The sequence below is a fragment of the Sinocyclocheilus grahami genome, unplaced genomic scaffold (assembly GCF_001515645.1).
Source record: "Sinocyclocheilus grahami isolate Dianchi unplaced genomic scaffold, SAMN03320097.WGS_v1.1 scaffold140.1, whole genome shotgun sequence".
NCBI lineage: Eukaryota > Metazoa > Chordata > Actinopteri > Cypriniformes > Cyprinidae > Sinocyclocheilus > Sinocyclocheilus grahami.
Genome location: NW_015505319.1, coordinates 732,461 through 743,161, shown reverse-complemented (window position 1 = coordinate 743,161; position 10,701 = coordinate 732,461).

Here is a 10,701-nt window from a genome sequence, read left to right as displayed (position 1 = left end):
ATATATATATATATATATATATATATATATATATATATATATATATATATATAGGTGTTAGTTTGAACAATGTTTTCTTTAGCTATTTAACACTGCTAGTCAACCTAAAAAATAGGAGGTTAAAATTAATCATAAATGTATCATTATGTTTGTATATTATTATTATTATATATTATGATAGGTGTCAGCTTGGTTTAAAATAGTTTTCTTTAGCTTTTTGTTACTGCCAACCTAAAAAAAGTGTTTACAAAAAAGGTTATATATTATTTATTATATGTTATTTTGATAAGTGTTTGTTTGGTTTAAAATTATGTTTTCTTTTGTAACTTTTTTTCCTTTTGGTTTTCTTTTTAACACTTTTTGTAATTTTTTTTGAAGTATTCATATCCTGGAAACATCCAGAATTCCAATCAAATATATCCAAGTACATATACCCAGCCCTTTGCTCCCCTAGCTAATCAAACTGCTGGATCTAAGTAGGAAACTGAGATTGGGAGCAAATGTCTGGGGTGTCTGTGTCTCCTAGCAGCCTTAGCTGGATGTGACGGTGGCGATTTGTAGGAAGGAGGTCATTATCTATTTTTAAATCGCCAACTTAAGCCATTAGATTTAGCAGCGCTCCAGTCCGCCGTTTGGTGTGTCGCATCTGGCCAAAAAAACCTGCTTGCATTTATTACTCAAGCTTGTGGCCCACAAAGAAGTATAAGAGCAAGAGTTTGATCCGTCTTTGTCTCGGCCGGTGCTTCTCCTGCTTTGTCTCCTCCCTCTCGTAATACAGTCATCTTTAATTCATGAGACACAGTGGTTTTCATTGTGCGCTGGAGTGGCTTGGCTCTCATTTGATTTGACTCCTGCTACCTGACAGTGCACTGCTGCTTGCTAACTAGCATCCAGGATTTCTGTCAGCGTGCACCATCTCACATCCCCCGTGAGAGCGCCAGACACAGCTATTCCTGCTAACAGCATTCCATCATCAACATACCGTGCTGATGAGCCTATACATCCACCGACTGTCGACTATAACAACTTAATTGTCCCAAAATTACCGTTTAAAGTCCCCGCAAAGCCTACGGTATCAAAAGAGCAATTGGTCACGACTATGAAAGTGATTAGCTGATGGGGAACGTATTCAAATGGCTGCAATAAGCCTCTGGGGAACGTACAACATTACCCGCGAAATGAAACTTCTGTGTTAACTGCCCAATGAAAACAATGAACAAACTTCTGAATAAGGAAACTGTGCACATGTAATGCATTGTGTCATGCTCGTATGGAAGCTTGTTTCTAGCACGTGATAAAAAAAAGAGAATCGTGACTTCTTATCTCACAATTCAGACTTTTTTTGGGTCAGAACTGCGAGATATAAACTCAGAATTGCAAGAGAAAAGTCTAAATTGTGAGAACTCAATTGGGTCAGAATTCTGAGAAATGAAAGTAAGCATTTTGAGATGTACACTTGGAATTGCGAGGAAAAAAAGTCAGAATTCTGAATAAAAAGTATATATCTGAATATTATGATTATGAAATATAGTTCTGACTTTTATCACAATTCTGCGCTTGTATCTCAATTCTGAGCTGTTTCAAGATATAAGAATTGCAAGATATAAATTCAGAATTGCAAAAAAAAACTAAAATAAAGTATTCTGAGATATAAATTCACAATTGCAAGGAAAAAAGTGAGAATTACTGAGATATACTGAGAATTTTGAGAAAAAAGTAAGAATTGTGAGATGTAAACTTGGAATTGCTAGGGGGGAAAAAAAATTAGAATTCTGAGTTTATATTTCACAATTTTGACTTTTTCCGCGATTCTGCTTTTATATCTCCCAAATCTGAGTTTATATCTTGGAATTCTTTTGCAATGATTTCAAAAAGTCAGAATTGTGAAATCTAAACTCAAGAAAAAAAGAAAAAAGTCAGAATACTGATGAAAAAGAATTGTGAAGATTTGTGATATACAAACTCAGAATAAACTTGGAAATGTTTGTATCTCACAATCCTGACTTTGTCCCCCCGCGATTCTGCACTAATATCTTGCAATTCTGAGCATTATGAGATTCGTAATTCTGAGCCCTCAGAATTGTGTGGTATAAATTCGCAATTGCAAGAAAAAGTGAGAAATTCTGAATTCTGAGCTCACACCACAATTCTGACTTTTTTGCAATTATGCATTTATATCTCGAAATTCGGTGCTTACATCTCACAATTCTGAGTTTCGCAGTTCTGAACTTTTTCTCAGAAGTGCAAAATATAAACTCAGAATTGTGAGATATAAATGCAGAATAAAAAAAAAAGTGAGTAAGAATTGCGAGATGCAAACTCAGAACTATGAAATGTAAACTTGGAATCACAGGAAAAAAAGTCAGAATTCTGAGTTTATGTATTACACTTGTGACTTTTTTCCGCCCCGAAATTCTGCTTTATTTCTCGCAATTCTGAGTTTATATCTTGCAATTCTGACTTCTTTCAGAATTGGGGGAAATAGTGCATGTCTGCTTCCATTCACAGACAATGATACATGTAATTATTTGATATGAACATGGATAAACATATATGAGAACTTTTTATTGGCAGGATGTGCTATCTGAGCACTGCTTTTCTTGCCTTTTAGCTGTTAATGCTAGTCGGTGTTCAGTTAGGCATATATGTTAGTGTGATTCACATGAGTCTTGGTATGAGATGTGCAACATACATTTTGGTCTTTGAAGAGCACAGAACATCACCGCTTGCCAACTGATGGCTTTCTCTGGAAAGAGTACTAGAAATACAGGCTTTTTGGAGCGTGTTAATTATGTTGGCTTGACAAAGCTAACATACTGTTATAGTACAAAGTTAGATTTTTTTTCCCTTTCAAAATCCATAACCAGAGACCAAAATGTCTAAATGCAACTCATCCTAGAACTGCCAAAGTATTCAAACTGCATGAGGCCTACAAAACATTCAGACGTCAAACTAACCTTCAACTGTTCAAACATTCAGAATTTGTCTTGACAAACATTTTTAATTCCTCAATTCTGGCCCTATACCAGCATTTTCAAATGTAGCCAAAACTTCACCATTGTAGCAGTAAATGTCTAGATTTAGTGGTGTGTACCATGGCACAGAGATGGAATCAGATACAAATACCATGGTATTTGAATGGTTCTCCAGTGCTCTTAATATAATACCGTGGTATGATCATTCTGCATCTTCCAAACACCATGATAATTTTTTTTTACTTAACTTCAGTAATAGATTTTTTAATGTATTTTTTAAAAGTAATTTATACTGTCATACAGCAAGGTCACATTAAATTGATCAAAAGTGACAGTAAAGACATTTATATTATTGCAAAATATTATTTTATTTTGGGCGTTCTAATTATCAAAGAATCATGTATGATTTCCACAGAAATATGAAGCAGCACGACTGCTTATAACATTGATAATAATAGGAAATGTTCCTGCCCAAAGAACCTCTTGGTGAAACCCTTATAAAAGAACATCTCGGTTACGTATGGGAACGGAGACGTCACGTCGTGACCGACGAATTGGGATCTCAGTTCGTCGGTCATGACGTGATTCGTAGTGACCGACTGAAAGGGAACCACTTTTTTCTGAGTCTGAAAAACATTTAATAATCTAGAGAACCCTTTTCCCATTATAAAGAACCTTTTGTGCAATGGAAAGGTTTGAAGGATGTTAAAGGCTCTTCGTGCAACCAAAGATGCCAATAAAGAACCTTTATTTTTGTGCTTAGCATGGTGCTGTAATGTAATAGTTAATTAGGCCTGTTAGATATTTCTTAATGTGTGTTTAGAGCAAAATAAGTAAATAGAGAGATATATGTTGTTGTGTTATGTTCTACTAGGTGGGCTTTGGAAATGTTTTTTTTGTGTGTAAATTTTGGAGGTTACCATGATGGAGAATGATGGGGTTTTTTGCTTAGTAAGGAGAATGGGGTTGGTGTAAGTGCAACTTCTGAATAGTCTCCTCTTTGTTCAGTGCTGAAGAAAAGCAGTTTAATCTACTGAATGAACCGTTCTAGCCATTATTGCTGGGTAAAATGGGTTTTTGTTGGCCAAAACCTGGAAACGAGTTGCATTTTGGGACTTTCGGTTCCATTGTTCTGAAGTGAATGGGTTTTTGGTTAAAAGCCTGAATTAAGGTCTGTGGTGAACACAAGCTCAAGATGTTTTACCACATAAAATACATTTTATGAAATTTTTTTTACATGCCTTAAAAAATTTGGTTGCTAACAAGTGTCTAAATTGGACTACAGAGGTTGTCAGGGACATTAAACGTCATGATGCCAAACATTAAAACTCATATACTCACTAGTTGAGCTTTAAGGGAAAATGTTTTTTTTAAAAGAGTTGTCAGAAGCTTAATGGTGGAGAAACTGAAGTCATACGGCCAGTTTGTTTATAGCCTACACTCTTAAAAATAAAGGCGCTTCACGATGCCATAGAAGAACCTTTTTGTCTAAATGGTTCCATAAAGAACCTTTAACATCTGAAGAACCTTTCTGTTTCACAAAAGGTTCTTTGTGGCGAAAGAAGGTTCTTCAGATTATAAAAAGGTAAGAAAGAGATGGTTCTTTAAAGAACTTTTGACTGAATGGTTCTTTGTGGAACCAAAAATGGTTCTTCTATGGCATCGCGTGAAGAACCTTTTGAAGCACCTTTATTTTTAAGAGTGTACATTTAACTTTTTACTTTGAAGATTATCTTAATGTGTAATAATACACGTTTGTTGGTCACAGAGACAGATGAACACAAAATTATTGGAGAACTCCTGCATACATCGCAAAAAAGAAGTCTGATGCTTTCACCAGATCTAGTTATGACATTTTGATTAAACATTACAAGATTTAAAAAAAGTGTAAAAATAAAACATACACAAGTGAATTGTTCACAGTACGATCTATTAAGAATATAGAGAGGTGAATTTTCATTTCATGCTGACTTTGAAGAAGTCATATTATTGCAGTGCTATTGAAACAGTCTGACTGAATGCTTAATAAACCCTGATATTAATATGTAGAATAGACATCCTAGCCCACTGCAGAGAGTTCGATTGCCCTAAATCTAGAGGAAAATGTGTACGATTTTGTTCATTTCTTTGTCAGCGTGGTCCGTCGCACTCTAAATGAATTGTCTTTGCTCCACGAGGACCCATTCAGGAGGAGATATCGCTGCTCATGTGATCTTCCTCCCCTTTCAGGTGCTTGAAGACAACAGCATTTCCACCACGCAGAGGCTGGAAGTCTGTTTTTTGGTGGCTTGATTAAGTAATTGTTCACAAGATGAATCCGGCCATTGACAAATTCCCTCCTGAGAGCTTTACAGAAATGTTTTATTGCATGAAATCATATATATGCATAATATACGTCGGCTCCCTTAAAAACACAAAGCAATATAATTGCCTGCAATAGAGGAAGTCCATTAGGTCATATGAAACCCTTCCATTTCCTTGAATTAGTGTGATGCAATTGCATGACAGAGGGCATTGGGGGTCAATAAAAGAAGAAGACTTGCACTCATCCTATAATCAGCACAAGGCATCTCTGGACAGATGAGCCCATGCACTCCGCAGCAAAGTGCTTCCCAGGAAATATGATTAGATACAAGCCCGTGTCGCTTGCAGCAGAGAGGTTGCTTTATTTGAGGTCTTATGTAATGCCGTACGCTCGTCAGCTGTGGAGAAGAGGGGCATTAATAACCAGGAATGAGATGCAGGAACAAGACAAAAGAAGCTAATGAAATATAAGACTAGCTACTGGGTGCATTTTTCATGGGCGAACCCCTTTGTTTCTCTTGCTGAGGGATTTTTATGTAAAAAGTGCTATTAGGTAGGCGTCATAACTCTCTAGATTAGTAATCACTGCCTCATTTCTCCAGAGGACTTGGAAATTAAGGGGGGGGGGGGTCTTTTGTTTTGCTACATTTTGCCTAAAACTACTGAAACTCTCTCTAAGCTTTTCATCTGAACCAATGACAAAATACAGTATGCTATTTTAAGTCTCGTACACTGCTTTTGCAGGATAACAGGCGTATGACTAGTTTGGGTTGTTTGGTTAAAAGTTTGTCTGCGTGCAGAGAATTCAGGTTGTAAGACAAATGCATGTACAACCCTCTACATTGCGAGTAAATCACTCGCATATGTGGCTAAATCGTCACTCTGGGCGACTAAATTATGTCTAATATTAGCCAACTGCTAATAAATTCTCCGATTTTACTCGCCAGTGTGTGAGTTGGAGGCTAAGTATAAGTTCTCCGGTAGTGGGTGGAGCTAATGCACAAATGACAATCTCATTGGCTGGCGCTCACCTATTATCGTCCCTGTTTTGATTTCAGCGAATCAGTTCGAGCAAACGCACACAACCTGATTAATATTCATGAATGAATCCTTAGTTCATTTTATATTGTTCTTATTAGTAGAATTTTATTATTATCTTATCAGTATTTTTGTTTGTTTTCCCAATTTATTTTACAGAAACACTGTAAAACTAAGTTAAGTTAAAATGACTAATATGCATGCATGCATATGCATACATACATATGCATACATACAAGTTTTAATTATAATTACTAAAGTTCTATCATTAAATTATACTTGATTATCATATTACAATGCTTGACTAACTGATGTTAATAGTGTACTTTCAGATATTTAAAAAACTGTGCCATTTAACAAACATTATATATATATTTATACAGCAGTCTGGCGAGTAAACTAAAAAATGTACTAGCCAATGGCGATTCAATTGCCAAGGTGTCCGTAGAGGGTTGATCTATCATCATTTTAAACAAGTACTGGAGCATTTACAAGACCCAAATCCAGAAAGATTTAATTTACACTTACAAGCAGTAGTAATTGCAGATATGTTTTACAGTGCTTATCAAGCTCTCTTCAGTATCAATACCCCATACGGGTAATATTACGGGTCTAATTTTTCGCGGGAAATTCGAGCATGCTGCTGCGTCATTACGTCACGTCTGTAAATATAAAGAAGTTGTCCCGGATACTAGCTATATCACATGTGAGGATCCTGCAGGTGGCGCATCGTTTATAGCCTTTTCTCACAGCAGCCGGAATAATTAAATGTATCATTTTGATGGCGGATTGTAGTCCATAAAGGATTATGTGTTTATGAAACGATGAATTAAATGAAATGAAATTATATTCCAGTTATAAATGTGCTTCTGATTACAGATAGCCTGGGATTACACAATATCTGTATTTAAAGACAACCAGTTCGAAGGGAGCATAATTTGCTTTTTGGGTTAAAAGAATTTCTTAATATGAAATTCGAAGAGTATGACAATTAGAGAATCTACACGCTAATACACACTATACACATAGTCACCAATGCTGATGTTAACATTAATCATTTGAGAATAAAGTATAACAATAATAATAATTTGAACGGTTTGATGTGATATGAGCTAACTGATTGTTACACTTAATCACCATTGGTAGCACGATTTATTGTAATCCTTTTTTCCTCAGTTGGTCAGAACAAACGTGGCAGACTTGTTACTTGTTCAGATGGCAATATACGGTGAAAATTCTTATTTGGGTCATATATTCCAAGACGTAGGCTAGAATCTGTGATTGCGAAGTACAGTAAATATCCACACCGGTGTGGTGACTGACTGCCACACACACACACACACACTCTTCAGAACATTAGATTCATCCGCGCCGGAGCACAACCCCATGCATGGAATATAATTCCTCACACAGCTGCAATTGCAGGTTTTCAAACAGAGATGGCGACAAAGAGGCAAAACTTACGGACTGCAGCTTTAAGTATAATACACTTAATTTAGTTTCCCCCAGAAAACAAGACTAAATATCTTATATCATTTTCTTATATAGAAAATCTATCTTGACTTAAGATTTTTTTTTTATATATTTGTACTTGAAATAAGAAAAAAGTACTTAGTAAGAAAAGCATTTTTGCAGCGTGCATGAATTAATGAAGTATTTTAACATCACGTGCGCTTTAAAAAGGGGGAGGAGACCGAAAGAAACTCTGGGTTTACTGAAGAAAACCTGCTCCTGACCAGGTTAGGTTCATATAGTTATTTATCATGGTAACTGACTCTGAGTATAAGTTACCTCTCTTTCAGAAACGGGCTTGACTTACCCTGCTTTCTCAGGTTTGACATACCTCCCATTCTGAAACGGAAAACCCAGAGTTTCGCTCATTTCAGGGTTAACATACTCAGAGTTTTCACTTAACCTCCTTTCTGAAACGGGCCCCAGGATTCTTTGGTTAATAAAAAGTTCAAAAGCTTTTATTTGAAATAGAAATCTTTTGCAACATTATAAATTGCTGTCACATTTAATCAATTTAATGCTGAATAAAAGTATGAATTTCTTTACAAAAATGACTGATCTCAAACGTATGAACAATAATGTATGTGTTGTGAAAAATGCAACCCCCCCCTCGTTCTGAATTTCTACAACATTCATATGTCAGACAGAATGCATGTGATTACACAAGAATAAAATGCATGTGGCATCTGTCACTCTTTATATCAAATAACAAGATAAAATAGCGTATGCTATGACCCTTTATTTATCTGACCATTAGTGAACACAACACATGTAAATCCTGTGCCACTGCTGAGCTGGGATGACAATGCCCTGCTCAAACTCATGACAGAAGTCAGTGTGCTCTATCTCATCCTAAACACTCATATTAATCTCCTTACAATGACATGATGCTGATTAGCAGTCAGATAAAAGTCTGAGCTCCAGTAATGACTTTCATCCCAGCACACACTGATTACATTAACTCACTGTTACAGGATAATGTGGAGATTACTGAGTTACTATATAAAGTCAACTGTGCTTAGTTTTGTTTTCGCAATATGAGCATTATACTAAAGAGGCCTTCTGTGCACAGATCAGTGCTATATCTTGGTTCATTGCCTCTCAGATGTGCTATAATGTGCTGGCTTTTTACCTCTTTAATATATGGTGGTAATTAGTGCTGTTTGCAAAAGCATCACTGTTATTATTGCTCATTATTATTGTTAGTAATTTGAACAAACCACTCACCCTAAATATAATAATTTCAGAGTGTAACTTACCCTGCACTTTATACTGAATTACATTAATATATGGGATCAGATTTGCATATGTAAATGCTGGGGCAGTACATTTGTGAGTAGTAACATGGACAGATGATGATCTAACATGATACAGACCGAGAGACAGAGAGATAAAGCAAATATCTACTGATATGAGACAGGCAGGCTGTGGAAGTGTCGGGACAGTAGGTTTGTTGGTGTGTGTGTGTGTGTGTGTGTCCGATTTAAATTTCAAATTTATTATTATTATTATTATTATTATTATTATTATTATTATTTTAAATTCTGTGGCAGAAACAATCTCCTTTTTTCCCCTCACAATTCTGACTTTTTTTCTTGGAATTGGGAGTTTATAGCTTAAAATTGTTTAACAAACAAAAACCTACATTCTGAAAGATAGTCTGAATCTAATGTACACTCAGAATTACGGGTGGAATTTTTAAAAAATAAAAACATTGCAATTACCTTTTTTTTTTCCCATGGCGGAAACAAAGTCCTTTTTTTAATCTCACAATTAGAGGTTTTTATCATTTGTTAATGTATATCTCACAAATCTGAGTTTATGTCTCGCAATTCTTAGAAAAAACAAAACAAAACTTACATTCTGAAAAAAAGGTAGAATTGTGAGATATGAATTGTCAATTGGAAGAAAAAAGTCAAAATTGGGCGATAAAATGTCACAATTTATTTTTTTATTCCATGGCGGAAACAAGCTCTCTTTTTTACAAGTTTATGTCTCTTAATTTTTGCTTTTCTTCTCAGAATTACTAATTTTGAACTAGAAGATTAATATACTGGTAAAAATGAAACATCTAACTGTAAGATATCATATCTTAAATTGTGATGGTCCCTAAGAAAAAGGACAATTGAGTAACTGGCCCATTTTTCCTGAACACTGTTGTATTAACATTTTAGATCCTATATAGAAGAGACCTGACTTCACAAAAAAAACAGCACTTAGGGAAATTGAGCGTTATGTGCGGAGACATTATAATGCTGCTCTTGATTTGTAAAAAGCTGCTCAATATACCTGATTTTACTTCATTACTTGGCTGAAAATGAGCTTATGAAAAAATGACTACTGGTTCTGCACATGCAAATAAATCTCTTTGGTTAATAAAGTAACATTTAATGGACTGAAATGCATCATATAGCAGATGTTTTTATTCAAACCATGAACCCTTTGTGTCCTCGTCCGCCTGCTACATCATTGCTTAAAGACACAGAAGAGGGAAAAGCTTCATTAATCACGTGTAGCCCTGACTGAGTTTTTCTCTGATCAATTTCTAGCCCTTTGTGTCATTTATGCAATTTTTCTTTTATACTTTCATAACATCGGTAACACTGAGAGCAGAGTAAAGGTTAACAGCTGGATTTATTCATCAGGGTTTACGGCAGGACGCGGCATCATTTTTGTTAGAGGTCCAGAGAAGGTGAACATATTAATGGATATTAAAAATGGTACCCAACTAAAACTAAATTATGGACTAATTAAAAAGTAAACAAATTATATATATATATATACCGATATGTATCTATCTAGATAGATTTCTTTTTATTCAAAAGTCACTTTAGGGGTTCTTGATTATTATTATTATTATTATATGTAGTAG